Raw genomic sequence first — 21,332 nt, 5'->3', positions numbered from 1 at the left:
CCTTGAAGAAACACATTTTGCAATTCAAAAATGTCAAATTGTATGAATCTCCTGTGAGCAACTCAGAATCAGAATCAAGTTTAATATCTCATGTGAAATTTGTTGTTTTGTGGCAGCAGTACAGAAATCTGATGGCAGAGGGGAAGAAGCTGTTCCTAAAATATTGAATGTGTGTCTTCAGGCTCCTGTACTACCTCTCTGGTAGTAATAAGAAGAGAGTATATCCTAGGGGATGGGGTTTTTAATGATAGATGCCACCTTTTTAAGACATCACCTTTTGAACATGTCCTTGATGCTGGAGAGGCTAGTGCCCATGATGGAGCTGTCTGAGGCTACGTCTACACTACACCAGATAAATCCGTAACCGAAGCTTTTTCTCTTCATTTTTACCCTCCATCCACACTAAAACAGCATTTTCGTCCCCTGAAAACGAAGATTTTCAGAATCGCTCTCCAGAGTGTGTAATTTTAAAAACGCCGCATTGGCCGGAGCAGTGTGGATGGGGTAACCGGAGAAATCTGAAAACTCTGCCAGACGGCAGCGCAATATCTCATTGTTTTCTTGAATGCAATCTAACAATTTCAGAACAGACGGCAATGAGACTGAAGCCAGAAGAGTTAGAAATGTACTCACCAAATACTTTGACCCATAACTGACTGAATAAATAAGTATACTCACTTTGCCCTGTTTTCTGTCCTTGCTCGCATGAAGATGGTTTACCTATTTATGCAAGTACTTCTCTGACAATAGATGTGTAACAGCCTAATGTAACATTGTATGGAAATACAAGATAAAACTGATGCAGACATGTTTTATACATTTAACAAGGGGCTTTATTAATGCGACAGAGTTCGCCAGTTTTTAAATGTCCGTCATCAGCCGGGTCATACTGTCGGTGAACACCCTTTTGGTTGCCTCCATATGCTCCAGTATTTGTTTTTTTTTAGTTTTAAGTCCTCCTGCGCGAGAGCCAACAGCTGTCCGTCGTTTAAGTTTTTCTAGTCTGTAACTGGCTAAATGTGCACCATGTCTTTCACTGCGAGATTCGACACCAAACATGTTGCTTGTTTTCAGTAGATGTGTCCTGCACATGCGCAGTGGGAGGAGATTTGCCGAAATATCCATTTTAATGTGGACAGAGATATTTTTAAAAATGCTTGGTGTGGATGCCTATTGTTTTTATGCAAAACTGGTGTTTTCAAAATTATCCGGTCCAGTGTGGATGTAGCCTGAGTTTGTAACTCTGTGTCTTTTTTTTGATCCTGTGCAGTGGCCCCTCTATACCAGATGGTAATGTGACCAATTAGAATGCTTTTCACAGTATTTCTGTTGAAATTTGTGCGAGTCTTTGGTGACATGCCTAATCTCCTCAAACTCCTAATGAAATATAGCCACTGACGTGCCTTCTTTGTACTTGCATCAATATGTTGGGCCCAGAGTAGATCTTCAGAGATGTTGACACCCAAGAACTTAACTGCTCACCATTTCCACTTGTAGCCCCTCGGTGATGTGTGTTCCCTCGATTTCCCTTTTCTGAAGTCTGCAGTCAATTCTTTGTCAGTGTTATAAGCAGCCACAAATATCATCACTGAGAACAATTGGATGAGGTAGTAGGTATTTCTTCACACCATTGCCTTTTCTTCCCACATCAATGCTTGTATGCCAAAAATTGGTATACATAGAAGCAGCTCATTTAATCTGTTTAGTCTTATGCTCCAGCACCTATTATGTTAACCTTGTCAACAACCTTTTCACTCCTTTTTCTTAGACATTTAACTTCCTCTTCAGTGGCTCCACATTAATTGCGTCAGTTCCTTCTAAACATTATAAGTAATTGGTGAGTTGTTTACCTGTTGGGTGACTGCTTTTATTATATTTTTGGACAATCCAGTTGGGCATTGCCTTTAAGATCCCCAAGTCTTGATCACTGGGTCTCAGGAATATCTTAGAGATGAGATGTCAGTCTGGTTTGGTGTAGCTTTTACTGTGTGTTGAGGTCTGAGCTGTAGGAATGAGTCACTTTTTAGGTATAGCTGATTATCCGATTGAATCTCACTGATGAAACCAAGGAACAGTGAGTCATAGGCTTCTGCTGCTTGGAGCACAAAAGAACACTGGGATCATCATATTACAGCTCCCTTACACCCAGATTTGTTAATCCTGGGACATTGATGCTGGTTGGTATAAGAGCAGATGACAATGAATACTGCCAAGGATCTAGATACATTATCCCATCAACCATATAAATTAGTACTAGGCTCATTTTATGTGAAATATTCTTATATAGCTTCAATAAGCCAACTCAATAATATTGTGTTGAAAATTTATGCTGTGAATTTTGCTCTTTTGGAACACATGAACGTCTGCTGTTTGGAAAAGATTGAATAGGCTCTCAGTTCTTGATGTATCTGGAATGAAGGAGCAAGCAGACATTATATAAACTAACAACCACATACTTTTTCAAGGATATTGGTGTGGATATGCGGTGGCATGTCATGATGGATATCTTTTCTTTTTAAAAACAAAATCCCAGCAGTAACAAATGTATACACTTCCAGTGGCCAATTCTAATGCGTCACTGCAAAAGCCCGGGCACAAATTGTATGAGACAAAACACAAAATGCTGGAAGCACTCAGCAGGTCAAGCTATATTATTGAGCAAAGCAGATGCTACATTACAGTTGATGTCAGGAAAAGATCCCCCTTCATCATCATGAGCTCCATCGAATACAGGACCTGAGATACTGAATGCTATTCATATGTTAAACCTTACATTCCCGGGATCATTCTCAGGAACCTCCTCTGGACCCTCCTGAGGGTTAGCATATCTTCTTATGTATGGGGCCCAAAATTATTCACAGTATTCTAGATGTGGTCTGGTCAACACACACAAAATGCTGGAGGAACGCAACAGGCCATGGAAAAGAGTACAATTGATGATTTGGGCCAAGACCTTTCATTAGGAGTCCTAATGAAGGGTTTTGTCCCAAAATGACTGTATTTTTTTCCATAGATGCTGCCTGGCCTGCTGAGTTCCACTAGCATTTTGTGTGTGTTGCTGCTTGGATTTCCAGCATCTGGAGATTTTCTCTTGTTTGTGGTCTGACCAATGGCTTTAAAACAGCAGCAGTACCTTTTTGCTTTATGATTTACTTCTCTTGAAATGAATGCTAACATTGGATTTTCCTTCCTTACTACCAACTCAACCTGCTATTTAACTTTAAAGGAATCTCAAACTGTGACTCCCAAGTCTGTTAGCCCCTCTGATTTCTGAATTCTCTTCTCATTTTAGAAAATAGTCTACACATTTATTCTTCCTTCCAAAGTGCAGAAACCCACCCTTACCTACATTGTATTCCACCTACCACTTCTTTACCTATTCCTCCAATCTGTCTGGGTCCTTCTGCAACATTACTTGTTATTTCACCTACCTTGGTATCATCTGCAAATTGTAGTCATGAACAAAGATTGGGTCCTAAATCTTTTGTCGCAAGAGCCTTTAAAATATATGTACTTAACATGTGCTTTTGTCCAGAACTTTGTGACATACAATGGGTTCCAAGTGTACACATGCTACATGGCAAATCCCCATTACAGATATGGTAGCTATGGCCATCTTATGGTCATAGATAGTTAGGCAGGGGTCTTTGTTGCTTGCATAAGCATTGGGATTTTAAGAGATGACTGTGCTTAAACAGCCTAAAAGTTGTGTTACTGCTCACTTAGCTGATGTGCCTGCCTTGATGTATTGCCAGAGTAATTAAAGTCTTGGTCGCTAATCAGTCTTCTCATTGATCACCCAATTAAATAGAGAAGTAAATTGTTTAAAGCCTGAAATTCAATCCCTGATAAAATTTTCAAATCAATGGAAAACTTCCCCGATCAATGATAAAACGTTATTTTTGGAGCTGAGGTAATAGATGAACAGTGCTCTTTTGTTACTGCAATGCCACTGCCTCCACTCCCCATCAATAGATTCTTTATATATCTCATTATTTGCTCAACCCTGAACACCCCTGTATTTTTAAGGAGACCTAGATGCTTCTGCCTTTGTATCTCTCACTGATCAGCTGCAACCTAGAGCGAAGTAGAATTCCAATGTGTACCTGTACAAGAGATTTGGATGTCGTGGACCTCTGTGCTGAACAGAGATACATTTTGAAAGTAATTCTGGTTGCTGAAACTCTGAAATCAACAGTACATTTTTTTCCTGCATTTGGAATTCAGTTTTAATTAAAAATTGATGATAGCTTCCAAAAATAGAAGCCTACAAACGATTAATTCTGAGTGATCCAAAGGCAGATGAATATTTATTGAAATTTAAATTTAAAATGCTGGCGGAACTCAAGAGGTTTGATAGCATCAATGGAGAGTTGATGTTTTGGGCCAAGACTCTTCACCAGGCACTGCTGAGTCCTCCAGCATTTTGTGTGCATTGCTCCAGATTTCCAGCATCTGCAGAGTCCCTTGTGATTTCGGAATTTAAATTTTGTCTGCCAGCACTGCACTTTCTCTGTAATATTTGGTTCTGCGCTGTTCTTTTGTACCTTTGTACTACCTCATGAATTGTTCTGTATGGATGGTATGCAAAGCAAGGATTTTTTAACTGTACTTCACACATGACAATAATAAATCAATTTATCAACTTAGTTCCCGAACTTGGATGCAGCAGTTCTTTGATTGTTCTTGGGAATGAAAGAATGTTGCTGAATTTGTTGGTTTGATTCAACCATGAGGATATGTGAAAGACCTTCAGCAATGCAAATAAATGAAGTACAACTGTTGTTCTGTGTCACAAAGTATGTGCAATTTGGGCAGTTTTCTAGCCCCTTAAGGATACTTTCAGTTCTCCATCAGAACCACTGATACATTTCATACAAGAATGTAAGAGAAAAAACATTAGGTATACAGAGATTGACATGGACAGAGATGGGATTGACTAGGCTTGTTTGCCTGGAACAAAAGAGACAGAAGGGTGACCTGATAAAAGTATATAAAAATTATAAGAAGCATAAATAGGGTTGATAGAATCTTTTTCTCATATCAAGAAGAGTGGATGGGTTTAAGGTGAGAGGAAGGAATCTTGAAGGGGATCTGAGATGTAAATGAAAGGTGTGGAATCAAATGCAGTCACTATGCTTGAGAGACATTTAGACAGGCAGTAAAGTAGGCATATTAAAGGAGGATAGGAACCTAATGTGGGAAAATGGGATTAGTGTAGGTGGGCAAAAAGGTCAGCATGACTGTTGTGGGCTCAAGAGCCTTTTTCTGCGCTCTATGTCTCAAGTGCTGGGAGCACTGTGAGTTGCCATTTTCATTTTTTATTAAGTTCAGCACATCTAAATCTTTTTATATGTGCATGTTTTTACTACTGTAATTTTTAAAATCTTGTAATTTTGGATTCTGGTTAATTGGAATGGCCACTTATTTGTACTAACTCTTAAAGAACAAAAGCGAGTAGAGAAAATAGTCAGGATTCCATTTATTTTTGGGACACTATGCCACTTAATTGGGGCAGAGTCTAACTAGCGTCATTCATGTGCACGTGTGGCCTTTAGACACAATATTGTGCTTATAGCAAGCAGTTTTTTAAATAGCATCGGTTGCCTATGCTTGTGTTCAAAAAGCAGTGATTTTTGTCACTGATAGTTTGCGAGAAGTAAACAGTAAGACAATTCAGAGCACTTTTGCTCATTGTGGCTTCAAGAATTCAGGTTTGGAGGTAAAATGGCTGGGAGTGAAAATGAAACGATTTCAACAAATTAGGAACTACAAAGAATCTGAAGGTATCAGCAATCATTTTGAATGTTACAATGAAAATAAAGATTTGAATATTAAGAACTAATAAACAGTTTTATAGTACTGTAGTAGTTTTGGTAGTGTTCTAATTTGTTCTGTATTTCATTTAAAAACATAGTTTTTTTTACTTATTTAAAGGATACTTTTTCTTTTTTTAATACATATTTTTAACTATTTCCATGAAACAGGCTAATTTGGGCAGCCGCTTAATTGGGTCAAACTTGATATGTCCCAACTAACCACAATCCACCACCACATTTTCATTTTTGTCATTCCCAAACATATCTAAATATCTCAAATGTTCTATCTTGGTGACTTTGGCAGCTGGTAATCCTGGCAATTGGTGCCTCTTGGGGTGAGGTCCTGGCACCATGGACATCGCACATCAAGTGGGAGCCATGCTCTTGCAGGAAATCTATGGCGGGGACCCATTGGAAGGAATGGGGTGATCCAAGGGTGAGCAGAGAGCTGGGGCCACCCGCTCATCTGTGGAAGCTCATAGACTATAGATTCTCATAGATCATAGATTATAACTGTCTATTTGAAAATTGATTCGAAACATCTTTACTCCTCTGATTTTGACTTCTGTTGCATCTTTTCTTTGCCTGTTTGTTACTAGGCATGACTTGAACCACCCTAATATTACGTTATGCCTCCTAGATCTCTGCCTTCCCCATTCCTCCCTTGATATGCATCTTGATTTTGATTGCTTTATTATAGGTATACCCATTTTCAGACATTGACTCTAAACTGCAGAATTCTCAACTTAAAAAAGTGTCTCTCGCCCTTTTAAGGATCTGTATAAAGAAATAATGTGTTATTGACTAAGGAAGGAAATTATGACATATTTGCTCTTCTGTGTGGATTGAGGAAAACATTGAGCAATGTGACCTATATGGACTCTCAGCACTACTTAAAGAGTAGCAGGGTTAGTCCTGTGTGCTGGTTAATGTTTAACATTCTTCCAAAAAATACAAGATGGATTAACTTGTGATTTATGCCAAAGATGTGAGCAAATGGGTTGCTGCATTCTTTGCCTGACATATTTTCAAAAAATGTTTATTTAATAATGAAAAACTTAAGAGCAAATTTTAAATTGTGTAAATTTTGGTAAAAGCTGTTTAATCTGAGTACTGCTTTCATCATGAGACATTGCCCCAGATATTGCAGTCATCGTTGATCTAAACGATATTTTCCACACTGATTTTCTGTTCCTTTTGATGCGAACTTTACCCTCTTTTCCTCACAGGTGTCATTCTGGATTTCTATGACTCTGAGCCTTGGTGATAGCTGAGCTGCCAAAATTCCAGTGCTGTGGAACATTACCATAGTCCTAGTTCACTATGCCTAACCATCAGGATAATCTCTTTTTGAAGTTTCCAGTCTCCACTTTTCTTTCTCTTTCTGAATCCATATGTAGCTTGGACACCAACATTTATAGAATCATTAAGTGAAATATTCCTGTGTCAGCTCCTGACAGAGTTGTCCTGGAAACCTGCCTTTCCTCATTCCCACGGACTCTTTCACTCCCATTTGTCCTCCCCTGCCCTCGATCCTGCCGGTCATACCTAGTCACAGTTCACAACCACTCCCCAGAGAGTAGATCCCTTTTGGGGTGGTATACTTTACCAGTGGCTTTGACTGTTTCTAATACTCAGCCCAAGCCCAAGAGCAAGGAACAAGCCAATATCTGGCGATTGCTGGAGCAGACTTGGGATGGCCTGGGCCCAAGAGTGAGGAAGAAGCTGATGACTGTAAGCGCAGGGCCAGATTGATAAGTTGGGGTGTCAGGGCCAGAGGTGAGGGATACAGTGAAATGCAAAAGTTTGGGCGCCCCTGGTCAAAATTTCTGTTACTGTGAATAGTTAAGTGAGTAGAAGATGAACTGATCTCCAAAAGTCATAAAGTTAAAGATGAAACATTCTTTTCAACATTTTAAGCAAGATTAGTGTATTATTTTTCTTTTGTACAGTTTTAGAGTGAAAAAAGGAAAGGAGCACCATGCAAAAGTTTGGGTACCCCAAGAGATTTGCGCTCTCAGAAAACTTTTACCAAGGTCTCAGACCTTAATTAGCTTGTTAGGGCTATGGCTTGTTCACAGTCATCGTTCGGAAAGGCCAGGTGATGCAAATTTCAAAGCTTTATAAATACCCTGACTCCTCAAACCTTGTTCCAACAATCAACAGCCATGGACTCTTCTAAGCAGCTGCCTAGCACTCTGAACATTAAAATAAGTCATGTCCGCAAAGCAGGAGAAGCCTATAAGAAGATAGCAAAGCATTTTCAGGTAGCCGTTTCCTGAGTTCGTAATGTAATTAAGAAGTGGCAGTTAACATGAACGGTGGAGGTTAAGCTGAGGCCTGGAAGACCAAGAAAACTTTCTGAGAGAACTGCTCGTAGGATTGCTAGAAAGGCAAATCAAAACCCCCGTTTGACTGCAAAAGACCTTCAGGAAGATTTAGCAGATTCTGGAGTGGTGGTGCACTGTTCTACTGTGCAGTGACACCTGCACAAATATGACCTTCATGGAAGAGTCATCAGAAGAAAACCTTTCCTGCATCCTCAAAGTTCAGTGTCAGAAGTTTGCAAAGGAACATCTAAACAAACCTGATGCATTTTGGAAACGAGTCCTGTGGACTGATGAAGTTAAAAAAGAACTTTTTGACCGCTATGAGCAAAGGTATGTTTGGAGAAAAAGAGTGCAGAATTTCATGAAAAGAACACCTCTCCAACTGTTAAGCACAGGGGTGGATCGATCATGCTTTGGGCTTGTGTTGCAGCCAGTGGCATGGGGAGCATTTCACTGGTAGAGGGAAGAATGAATTCAATTAAATACCAGCAAATTCTGGAAGCAAGCATCACACCGTATGTGAAAAAAAAAGCTGAAGATAAAAAGAGGACGGCTTCTACAACAGGATAATGATCCTAAACACACCTCAAAATCCACAATGGACTACCTCAAGAGGCGCAAGCTGAAGGTTTTGCCATGGCCCTCTCAGTCCCTTGGCCTAAACATCATCAAAAATCTGTGGGTAGACCTCAAAAGAGCAGTGCATGCAAGATGGCACAATATTCTCACAGAAGTAGAAGCCTTTTGCAAGGAAGGATGGGTGAAAATCTCCCAAACAAGAATTGAAAGACTCTTCGCTGGCTACAAAAAGCATTTACAAGCTGTGATACTTGCCAAAGGGGGTGTTACTAAGTACTGACCATGCAGGGTGCCCAAACTTTTGCTTCGGACCCTTTTCCTTTTTTTTAATTTTGAAACTGTAAAAGATGGAAATAAAAAAGTAATCTTGCTTAAAATATTAAAGAAATGTGTCATCTTTAACTTTATGCCTTTTGGAAATCAGGTCATCTTTTACTCGCTTAGCTATTCACAGTAACAAAAATTTTGACCAGGGGTGCCCAGACTTTTGCATGCCACTGTGAGCTGGTGTTCAGCTTGCTGCTCTTTGAGGTTTACTCATCTCTGAGGATGTGGCCTGCGACTACCAGGCTCCTGGACCAGCTGTGGAGATAAACTGATTTTGTGGCTGTGAACTCACTTTTGTGAACTTTAGTTCTGATTGTTATTTGTTTATTTTTTATTGTTTGCAGGATTTGTTTTTTAAATCACATTGGGTGTTTGGCAGTTTTTAATGGGTTCTATTGAGTTTCTTTGTTTTTGTGGTTGCCTGTAAGAAGACAAATTTCAAGGTTGTTCATAATAACTGTACTTAGAATTCTGAACTTTATAAACTTATATCATGTCTCCGTCACTCCAGAGAAAACAACTCAAGTTTGTCCCAAGTCTCCTCTGTCTCCTCTCTAATCCAGGTAGCATCCTGGTAAACCTCTTTGCACCCCCTACAGAGCCCTACACTCTTACTATAATGTGGTGGCCAGAAATACTCCAGGTGTGTCCTAACCAGATTTTAAAAGCTGCAGCATAACTACCTAACTCTCGAACTCAATGCCTCGACTGATAGAGGGAAGCATGCCAAATGCATTCATTATCATCCTATCAACCTTTGTAGCCAATTTTAGGGAGCAATGGTCTTGAGTTTCAAGGTGCCTCTGCACTGTTAAGGGTCAAGCCACTAACTGGGTGCTCTTCCTTTACATTTGATCTCCCAACGTGAATCACTTCGCACTTGGCCGGATTAAACTCCATCTGCCATTCCCCCCTCCCCCACATGTGCAATGGATCAAAAGTTCAAGTTCAGTTCGCTGTCATTCAACCACGCTCATGCATACTACCAAATGAAACAAAGTTCCTCTGGACCAAAGTACACAACACAGTACATACAACACAAACTAAAATTACCACTAGTAAATTAACAAATAATAGGGTGCATAAATGGCACACACTGTATCCTTTGGCAGTCTTCTATACTGGCCACAATGTTGCCAATCCTTGCATTGTTGGCAGACTTACTAATGTCTTGTTTATTATTTATTGTAATGCCTGCATTGTTTTTGTGTACTTTATACAGTCCTGGGTAGGTTTGTAGTTTAGTGTAGTTTTTTTTCTGTGTTGTTTTTACGTAGTTCAGTGTAGTTTTTGTACTGTTTTATGTAGCACCTGGTTGTCTCGTTTTTACTATGTACTATACCAGCAGTTATGATCGAAATGATAATAAAAAGTGACTTGACTTGTCTTGACTTGAATAGATGCTGCCTGGCCCATTGAGTTCCTCCACCATCTCCTTTAATGACTCACCACCCATTGAGGAAGAGAATTCCAGTGACTCAAGAACTCCTGAGGAAAGGAAATTTGCCTCATCTGTCTTAAATTTGCGAATTTTTCACACTGTGATCTAGCTGTCTGGGGTTTGAAGATTGTGAATGTTTAGAAACCAGATATCTGTGAAGACCATTGAATGTTTTGAGATGGGTGGATTTTCTTTTGGGTATTAGAACAGTTGAGTGTTTTGTGAAACAGACAGCAAATTGAGGCTGACGCCAGGGTCAGGTGGTGAACCATGGCTCAAAGGATCAAATGGCCTTTTCTGCTATGCTTTTTCTTTGCATTTGACAGCTCAGCAGTGATCAAAGATCTCACTTCAAAATTTTTCATCGTGAGCATTTACCAGTGCTGAATTTTGATTAAAAAGTTGAGAACTATCATTCAATATTGGGGAGAGATGACACAACTAAAGATGTAAATGTACTCTGAATAGATGAAGCTGAACTTTGGAACTTAAAACCTCACAGATGATAGGGAAAAGGTTTTCAATATTAGAATAAAAATAGGACACCCAGAATCCCTTTCAGCCCACTTTATTTATGCTGACTGTGATGCCTGTCTATGCTAATCCCATTTGCCTGTAAGAAACCTGTATCCCTCTGCACCTTTCCTGTCCAAATGCCTTTTAAACGTTGTAATGTTAGACATGAGAGACAATAGACACACAAACAACTGGCAGAGCTCAACAAGGTCAGGCAGCCTCTATGGGGGGAAATGGACAGTTAACATTTTGTGTCGAAACCCTTCATTTTGATGGAATGAAGGGGGGGGGTTGTAATGGTAGCTATCTCCCTTATTTCCTCTGGCTTCTTGTGCAAAATCTTACCTCTCAGACCTCTAAATTGCTTCCCTCTCCTCTTAAATTTGTGCACGCTAGTTTTGCATTCTGTTTTGTTGGGAAGAAGACCCTGTCTACCCTATCTAAGCCCTTCATAATGTGAGAATAAACTCAGTTATCTCTGCTGACAGCTGCCCTCCATTTCAGAGAACATTCTGGGTGAATTTCCTCTGCACTCTTTCTATTACTTCCACATCTTTCCTGCATTGTGATACTACAACTGCACATAATACAGTTTAATAAAGCTATCTGAGCATGACCTGCAACGCAGGTCTTCCTGCCATGCATCGTCAAGTTCAAGTTTAAGTATCATTCAACCATACTTGAACACAGCCAAATGAAACAGTGTTCCTCTGAGGACAGTACCAACGATCATACATCACACAAGGCACATATAGCATATATAAGACAGCAGTAAAGCATATAGACAAACTTAAAAAGATATATTATAGCCCAAGTCCCTGAGTGACATGTCCTATAAATTGATGGTGCATGGGTGTAATTGGCAAGAACAAGCAATTCTCAGCAGTCCACGAATGAATGTAGGCATGCAATCCATCTTGTCTTACCACTAGTGAACACCGGAGGGCAGCACTGATGGGAGGGGCCAATGGGCCACCCCCATCTCATTATGGATGCCGAACTACACCGTCTCCTGGACTGCTGCAACAGGCAAGCCGCAGCTCGAGACTTAGTGCGAGGCCATGCCTCTCTCCCTGCCACATACCTTACCAATAAACAAGGGAACCAGACTTGCAGCATTTTACATTATCAATGTCCACAGGGTCTTGTGTTTGCAAGAGAAACATCCTAGACGATCACACACAGTTAGATTGCACACGGCCTTCGCGTATCGACTCCGATGCCTTCCTGTAGCAGGCAGTAACATGGTTTGCACCAAGTCCAGCTCCTCCGCCAAAGAGCAGCTCACTGATGGGCTACATCTACTGGACCCAAAGTACTTAATTTTCAGCATTGTCCTGCAATTGTAAAAATGATGTTCAAAAAAGACGTATAAAAAAGACAAAAACACATTAGGTTGACTCCCGAGCTTGCCGCCATTTTACTGGAATCCCGTAATAATTTTTCCTTTGTCTATGTTCAATTGTTTCTATTCTCACTCTAACTGCTCCCAATGACCAGATAACCTTGTTTACAGCATTATCCCAGTTTTACCCTTCCAGAGACTTCCCACTCCTCCACACTCCCTGCAGCTTTACGAGTTTCTGCTGTCTGCTTTTCATTTCTGACTATTGAGTCTCCTCCAGCAGATTTGGCCCAATCTGTTGAGTATTTCCAGTATGTTCTGTTTTGCTTGTGGGAGCTAAGTAAAATTTATTTCACTTTTCATGCTTGTCTATAATGGCCCTTTCTGATTTTTTTTTGAAGTGATGAGTGTTATATAAGCCAAAATTTTGCATCTGTCCTCGAAATCTTTATTTGAGCTGATTTTAAGAAAATGCTGAATTGCTGGTTTTATTTTTGTATTTTGGAAGGCAATTTGCTGCAGAATTTTACTTCATACACTTTATCTCTTTCACTTGTTCATCTACGTAAATGTAAAGAAAACAATACCATCTACTGGGAAAAAACAGCTTAGATGGTGCCGCTTTCATTGTTGTTGGACAGTTGTGGTCATCAAAAAGAGGATTTGAGTTCTAGTTTCATTTGTTATGCTCCGAAGGCAGCTTCTCCGAGAAGAGAAATCGCCTGTTGTTGAACGATGGGAATGGATTACAGTGTCTGACCAGTTAAGCTGTGTGACAAATGAATGTTCCTTTTGGTATGTCCTGGCTTTTTTTTAATGTTGTTCATCTGTTGGTTCAGTCACAAGTTGGAAGTGAGTACATTGTGTGAAGTCATGGCTGATGTTTTCTTTTGTAAGCTGTTTTCAAATTCTTAAGCTATGATGTATGCAGTTTGTTTCACTGATGTAAATGCAATTGTGTTTCTGGGAAACTTGAATGCTTCATGGAGTCATTTGAATTTTTGCTGCCTTATAGTAATAAAACAGGCAAACAGGCCCTTCAGCCCAACAGATCTATGCTGACCACAACATCCTCCTTGCTAGTCCAAGTTATCTGTGTTTGGCCCTAATCCTTGAAGCACCCTCTGCATCCTCGCTAGCTTGACTCGCAGAATGCTGAGGAACTCAGCAAGCCAGGCAGCATCTATGGAAAAGAGTGCACTCGAGGTTTTAGGCTGAGATGCTTCAGCGGGACTGGAGAAAACAAGATGAGGAGTCGAGTTGAAAGGTGGAGGGAAGGGAGGGAGAAGCACAAGGTGGTAGGTGAAGCTAGGAGGGGGAGGGGTGAAGTAAATTGCTGGGAAGTTGATTGGTGAAAGAGATGCAAGCTGGAGAAGGGGGAATCTAAATGGAGGACAGAAGGCCGTGGAAGAAAGAAAAGGAGGGGGAGGAGCACCAGAGGGAGGTGATGGGCAGGCAAGGAGATGAGGTGAGAGAGGGACAAGGGGATAGGAAATGGTGAAAGGAGAGGCGGCATTACCAGAAGTTCAAGAACTCGATGTTCATGCCATCAGGTCGGAGGGTACTCAGACAGAATATAAGGTGTTGTTCCTCCAACCCGAGTGTGGCCTCATCGCAACAGTAGAGGAGGCCATGGACTGACATATGGGAATGGAATTAAAATGAGTGGCCACTGGGAGGGCACACTCTTTTTACTGGACTGAGCATAGGTGCTCGGCGAAGCCGTTTCCCAATCTATGTCGGGTCTCACTGATATACAGGAGGCCACGCTAGGAGCACCGACACAGAGTATATGACCCCATCAGACTCGACCTCATCTGGAAGGACTTTTTGGGGCCCTGAATGCTAGTGAGGGAGGAGGTGTAGGTGCAGGTGTACACTTGTTCCACTTGCAAGGATAAGTGCCAGGAGGGAGATCAGTGGGGAGGGACGAATAGACAAGGGAGTCATGTAGAGAGCGACCCCTGCAGAAAGCAGAGTAGAGGGGAGGAAAAGATGTGCTTGGTGGTGGGATCCCATTGGAGATGGTAGGTGAGGACAAGAGGAACAGTATCCCTTTAGGGAGATGGGAGGATGGGGTGACAGCAGACATGCATGAAATGGAAGAGATGTGGTTGAGGGCAGTGTTGATGGTGAAGGAAGGGAAACCCCTTTCTTTGAAGAAGGAGGACATCTGCTTCATTCTGGAATGAAAAGCCTCATCCTGAGAGCAGATGTGGTGGAAATGGAAGAATTGAGAGAAAGGGATGGCGTATTTACAAGTAACAGGGTGGGAAGAGGTATAGTCCAGGTAGCTGTAAGGGTCAGTGGGTTTATAATAAACATCAGTAGATAAGCTGTTTCCAGAGATAGAGACAGAGAGATCGAGAAAGTAGAGGGAGATGTCGGAAACGTACCAGGTAAATTTGAGGGCAGGGCAGAAGTTGGAGGCAAGTGGATGAAGTCAACAAGCTCTGCATGGGTGCATGATGCAACACTAAGGCAGTTGTCAATATAGCGTAGGCAAAATTGGGGACAGTCACCATTGTAAGCTTGCAACATAGACTGTTCCATGTAGCTGACAAAAAGGCCGGCATAGCTGGGACCCACGTGAGTGCCCATGGCTACACCTTTTGTCTGAAGGAAGAGGGAGGAGCCAAAGTTGAAATTATTAAGAGTGTGGACAAGTTCCACTAGACGGAGGAGAGTGGTGGTGGAGGGGAGCTGGTTGAGTCTGGTGTCAAAGAAACAGAGTTTTGAGGCCTTCCTGGTGGGGGAATGGAGGTGTATAGGGACTGGACATCCATAGTGAAAATAAGATGCTCAGGGCTAGGGAACTTGAAATCGTTGAAAAGATCCAGAATGTGTGAGGTGTCACAGATGTAGGTAGGAAGGGACTGAACTGGGGAGATAAAACAGAGTCGAAGTATGCAGATATGAGTTCAGTGGGGTAGGAACAAGCTGAAACTATGCGTCTACCTGGACAGGCAGATTTGTGCATCTTGGTTACGAGGTAGAAATAAGAGATGTGGGAACTATGAGGTTGGTGGCAGTGGATGGAAGATTCCCAGAGCTAATAATGTCAGTGATGGTATGGGAGACAATGGCCTGGTGCTCCTTAGTGGGGACCTGTTCGAGAGGTAAGTAAGAGGAGGTGTCTGAGAGTTGTCGCTGGGCCTAAGCAAGGTAGAGATCAGTACGCCAGACTACGACAGCGTCCTGCTTACCTGCGGGTTTGGTCGTGAGGTTAGGACTTGTGCGGAGGGAGTGCAGAGCAGATCATTTGGAAGGAGTGAGGTTGGAAATGGAGAGAGGAGTGTTGAAGTCGAGACGGCAGATGGCCCATCGGTAGTTGGCAAAGAAAAAGTCCAAAGCAGGCAGAAGACCAGGGTGGGGTGTCCAGGAAGAGGAGGAGGTTTGAACACAGGAAAAAGGGTCATTAGTGTGGGCTGGAGAGTCCTTGCCAAAGTAGTAGGCTCAAAGACAGAGGTGGCGGAAGAAAAGCTTAGCGTCATGGTGGGCGCAGAACTCACTGAGGTGTGGGTGCATGGGGACAAAGCTGAGGCCCTTACTGAGGGCAGAATGTTCTGCCTCAGAGAGGGGAAGGTCAGAGGGAGTAGTGGAGACTTGGCATGGATGAGAGCTGGGTAGTTGGTAGTGTCTAAGGAGAAAGGAGGTTTGGGGTTTTTAGGGTTAGTGGGGTGAGAGGAAAATGGCGTCTCCGAGGACCCAAGAGCTGGTGGTGGGATCTGAGAGAGATGGATTTGCAGTGTTGTGGTGGGGGAAAGGGATGGGGGTTCCAGTAGCAGCACATGAAGATCCGGCCTGAAGATGTCTGAGGTTGTTGGAACCTGCACTGAAGGCTTTGAATCTGCTCTGGATTGTTAGAGCCATTGAGGTTGGAATCAGGGATCGAGGTCTGGAGACGTCTGGGCCTGCCGATGTTGGAGACGGCAGGTTCTGTGGTCTGTAGACTAGTGATCCTTGCACAATGTGAGAACATCAAAGAACCGGTGATTGAAAGCCTCGATCCAGCGGACAAGGCCATTACAGACGGTGGAGAGAGAATCCCAGAGTTGTGGAAATGACTGGGATAGGGACACCAGGTACCTCCTCGTGATGGATACTTCATTGGTCCTTTTGTTCTGCAGTAATTATTTACTTCTGTAATTCATAGTAATTTTATGTCTACACTATACTCTTGCTGCTAAACAACAAATACATCATCATCCAAGTCAGTGATAAGAAATCTGATTCTGTCTTGAACCATGAACCTCCTGAATCTGGGGCAAGACTAACAACTCAACATAACACTGGTGTTGCAGGAGGTTATTCTGTGGCAAGTCTTGCAAATATTCATTACGGACAACCTGTGTTTCATGATTCATTGTTTGTTTGTTAGGTGCCATGTCATGAGATGTGGGCAATCATGGTCTTTCCATGACCATGATTGTTCTTGACAAATTTTTCTACAGAAGTGGTTTGCCATTGCCTTCTTCTGGGCAGCCTCTTTACAAGACAGGTGACTGCAGCCATTATCAATTCTCTTCAGAGTTTACCTGCCTGGTGTCAGTGGTTGCATGACCATGACTCGTCATATGCGCCAGCTGCTCATACAACAATCTGCCATCTACTCCCATAGCTTCACGTGACCCTGATCTGGGGAGGGGGGTTAAGCAGTTGTTACACCTTGCCTGCCCAAGAGTGACCTGCAGGCTAGCAGAGGGAAGGAGTGCCTTACACCTCCTTTGGTAGAGACGTATCTTCACCCCACCGCCTATCATGATTCATAACATCATCACTCTTTCTGTATTTGAATTGCTTTCTTGTATCCCTCTTCCCAAGCACCCGTTATCCTGTCTACACATAACAATTCTGCAGTTTCATATATAAGACAATTGCCTAATGTACAACAACAACTAGTCAACTAAAGAGCCGATGAGCTTTATTAGATGGAATATATGTGCACTATTATAGGAATGTCATTGTAATTTAGTACAACAAAATAAAAGACTGGAGCATCTGAGAATAGATTGGAGAATAAATGCAATATATGGTCTGTTTTTCTCATCTCAAATATCATGCGTGTCATATTGTTAATTTAATGTAACCTTTTAATACTTTTGAGCATCTTCTCCAGTTTCTCTCATTTTGTAGCTTGAATTGAATTGACTTTGTTTCTTACATCCTTCATATACACGAAGAGTAAAAATCTTTACGTCTCTGTCTAAATGTACAATATGTAATTACAGTAATTTATAATAAATATTATGTACAACAGTATAGACAATATAGCAGAGAAATACAGTTGCGTCAGCATGAATTAATCAGTCTGATGGCCTGGTGGAAGAAGATGTCCTGGAGCTGTTGGTCCTGGCTTTTATGTTGCAGTACCGTTTCCCAGATGGTAACAGCTGGAACAGTTTGTGGTTGGGGTGACTTGGGTCCCTAATGATCCTTCAGGCCCTTTTTACACTCTTGTATTTGTAAATGTCCTGAATAGTGGGAAGTTCACATCTATGGATGCGCTGGGCTGTCTGCATCACTCTCTGCAGAGTCCTGCAATTAAGGGAGGTAGCTCCCATACCAGGCAGTGATGCAGCCAGTCAGGAAGCTCTCAGTTGTGCCCCTATAGAAAGTTCTTAGGATTTGGGGCCCCATACCAAACTTTCTCAACTGTCTGAGGTGAAAGAGGCACTGTTGTGCTTTTTCACCACACAGCCAGTATGTACAGACCACGTGAGATCCTCGGTGATGTTTATGCCGAGGAAGTTAAAGCTGTTCACCCTCTCAACCCCAGATCCATTGATGTCAATAAGGGTTAGCCTGTCTTCATTCCTCCTGTAGTCCACAAACAGCTCCTTTATTTTTGCGACATTGAGGGAGAAGTTATTATCTTGACACCACTGTCTCAGAGTGATGACTTCTTCTCTGTAGGCTGCCTCATTATTTTGTTTCAGATTAGGCCAATCAGTGTAGTGTCATCATCAAATTTAATTAGCAGATTGGAGCTGTGGGTGGTGACACAGTCATGAGTATACAGAGGGTAAAGGAGAGGGTTTAAGACACAGCCCTGAGGGGCTCCTGTGTTGAGGGTCAGAGGGGCAGAGGTGAGGGAGCCCACTCTTACCACCTGCCGGCGATCTGACAGGTATTCTGTTCCTCAGCAGTATCTCTTATTCCTTCCTTCACAGTATGTCCATCTGTCTCACTACTGAAGTCCATAATCCATAATCTACCTGAAATCATCATATGATGATCGGATTTGAGAACCCTGGTGGACTGCGTGCATGTGAGTAGCGGACATTTTATGCCACCCTTGTTGGCTATGCTGACAGCATTATCGGCTCCCACTTATGTTACTGACACTATTTTTGTTTACCAAGTTTGCATAAAGACATTCCACGTCAAACATTACAAAGAAGAGTTTTAGCCCATTGTGCTTTGCCAGTCCTTTGAGGTGTTATTTAAATTTCTTTATTCGAATTCCTCACTTCATTCGAAATTCCACAGTTGTAATTTTTAAAACAGTCTTTTCTGCCATGTGGTGCTGATCTTAGATTTGTGTCTTCTAGTTGTTAACCATTAACTTATTTTTGCCCTTCATAATTGTAGACATGTCTGTTGGATCTCTCCTCCTTCGCCAGCTGAATGAAAAGAGTTCCCATTTCTCTGGTTTACCTGCTCCATCCTAAACGACAGGTGGAGTCTGGTCTGGTTTGGGTCTGTTATCCTGTGAACTCACTGAACTCAAGGGAAGCCAAGTTTTATGCTTTGGCGCAGGGACATTCATAAAATGAATGTGAGGTTGCAAGCACTGGATGTATTCCAGGTTATTGGGTAATGTAATGTTTAATCATATGATCTTGGTCCGCAGTTTGCAAATATTGATGCATTTATCTCAGCTGAGTGCCTAAATAAAATATTCTATCTTTTTGAGCTTTGGTAATTGTCCTGAAAAATTGATCTGGGAATTGCTGATACAGATCTTCTGCCCACAGTTGCTGCTTTCTTGAACTTGCTGAATCAGGACATAAAGAGCCTGTTAGTTTGGCCCGAGTGATTAGACATTGAGCAGCACACACTGGCAGAGGATACTATGGGATGAATCGGAATCAGGCTTGTATGATGTGAAATTTGTTGTTTTGCAGCATCAGTACAGTGCGAAGACACAAAAAAAGCTACAAATTACAAAATAAATGAATAGTACAAAAGAAAAGGAAATAACAAAATAGTATACATGGACTGTTCAGAAATCTGATGGCAGGTGGGAAGAATCTGCTCCTGAATTATTGAATCAGAACTGGGTTTATTACCACTGAAGTATGTAGTGAAATTTGTTGCTTTCCAGCAGTATAGTATAAAACATAAAAATTGCTGAAGTTACTAAATTATATAAGTAGTGTAAAAGACAGTGAGTTGGTGTTCATGGACTGTTCTGAAATCTGATTGTAGAGGGGAAGAAGCTATTCATAAAATATTGAGTTTGGGTCTTCAGGCTCTTGTTCCTTTTTCCTAATGTTTGTAATAAGAAGATGGCACACCAAAGATGATGAGTGAGGGTCCTTAGTGATGGATGCTGCCTTCTTGAGATGCCACTTCGTGAAGATATCCTCAATGGTGGGGATGTTTGTGCCCATGATGGAGGTGGCTGTGTCTGCAACCCACAGGATGCCTTCCACCATGCATCTATAGAAATTTGCAAGAGCCTTTGGTGCTAGTAAATCTCCTCAAATTTCCAAACAAAGTTGAGCTGCTGGCCTGCCTTATGACTGCACCAATGTGTTGGGTTGAGGATAGTTCCTTCAAGATGTTGATGCTCAGGGACATGAAACTACTCACTCTTTTCACCACTGACCCTTCACTGAGTTCTGGTGTGTATTCTCCTGACCTAATCTTCCTGAAATCCACAATTAATTCCTTGGTTTTGCTGATATTCAGTATGAGGTTGTGATTGCAACATCATTGAACTAGCTGATCAATCTCATCCCTGTATACCACCTCGTTGCCATCTGAGATATTCAGCATATGTTGTGTATATTTTTCTTTGTTTGTAAAAGAATATGAAATGAATTGCAAAATAATTTATAAATCATCTGTATTTTGAACATATAAGTTAGCAATAGGAGTGGGTCACTTCGGTCCTTAGACTCGCTGTGCCATAAAGTAAGATGATAACTACTTTCACTACTATTCATAGGAGCCTTACACCTCCTTGCACATTAAGAACCTATCAAACTCTGCCTTAAAGATATTTGGAGACTTCTGCTTCTTTGAGGAAATGTGGGTTAAAGGCTCATGACCCTTTGAAAGAAAACGATGTCACCTCACCCCTCTCTTAACTGGGATGACCCCTTATTTTTAAACAGTTCTAGTTTTTCCCTCTGAAGAAACATCCTCCCTACATCCCATATCCATTGTGTCAAAAACTGTGAGGATCTGTTATGTTGCAATTGAATCCTCTCACATTGTTCTTGCCTTCAGTAGATACAAGCCTAGCCTGTCCAAATTTTACACATAAGACAACTGACCCATTCCAGTTATGAGTTTAGTGAACTTTCTATTTACTGCCTCCAGTGCATTCACATCACTAAGTTGAGGCCGATATCTTGCACAGTGCACCAGGTTTAGAATCGCCATTAGCTTATACATTTTACTAAGGAGTAGCCTCCTCACTTGGCAACCAACTCCCCTCACAATAAGCCATGATGTTCAGTGACTGTTCCTTACCTGTGCACTGAACATTTGGCAAACAATGCAGGTCCAGATCATCTCACAGCACTTCATAATTAAAATGCTATGCTCTTTCCTGTCAAAACAAAATTTCATATTTTCCCTTGTTTTGATAGAGTTCTGTGCACTTACTAAACCTTTCAGTGTACCACTGTAATCTGTTTATGTACTTCTTATAAATTATTACCTACCTAATATAGCTACCACACCTACAGTGTTTTCATCAGTCATTTACATAAATAGTAAGAGATGTGAATTGCACG

At 41.6% G+C, this 21,332-nt stretch overlaps 1 protein-coding gene across 10 annotated transcripts in view; it reads left to right on the top strand.

Annotated features, from left to right (window-relative positions):
• The window catches only part of disp1 (dispatched homolog 1 (Drosophila)), a 513,892-nt gene that overhangs the window by 214,565 nt on the left and 277,995 nt on the right, over nucleotides 1-21,332 (top strand). For 3 of the 10 annotated variants that reach the window (XM_073056151.1, XM_073056145.1, XM_073056147.1), the window contains one exon: nucleotides 18,531-18,628. The exons of the other annotated variants lie outside the window; for them this stretch is intronic. The gene's annotated coding sequence lies outside the window, so the exon portion shown is untranslated. The remainder of the gene's footprint in view (nucleotides 1-18,530; nucleotides 18,629-21,332) is intronic. 10 annotated transcript variants of the gene reach the window in all.

This window comes from Hemitrygon akajei, chromosome 9, assembly GCF_048418815.1.
Source record: "Hemitrygon akajei chromosome 9, sHemAka1.3, whole genome shotgun sequence".
Lineage (NCBI taxonomy): Eukaryota > Metazoa > Chordata > Chondrichthyes > Myliobatiformes > Dasyatidae > Hemitrygon > Hemitrygon akajei.
The sequence above is the reverse complement of the archived record's forward strand: the minus strand, read 5'-3'. Positions and strand labels throughout refer to the sequence as shown.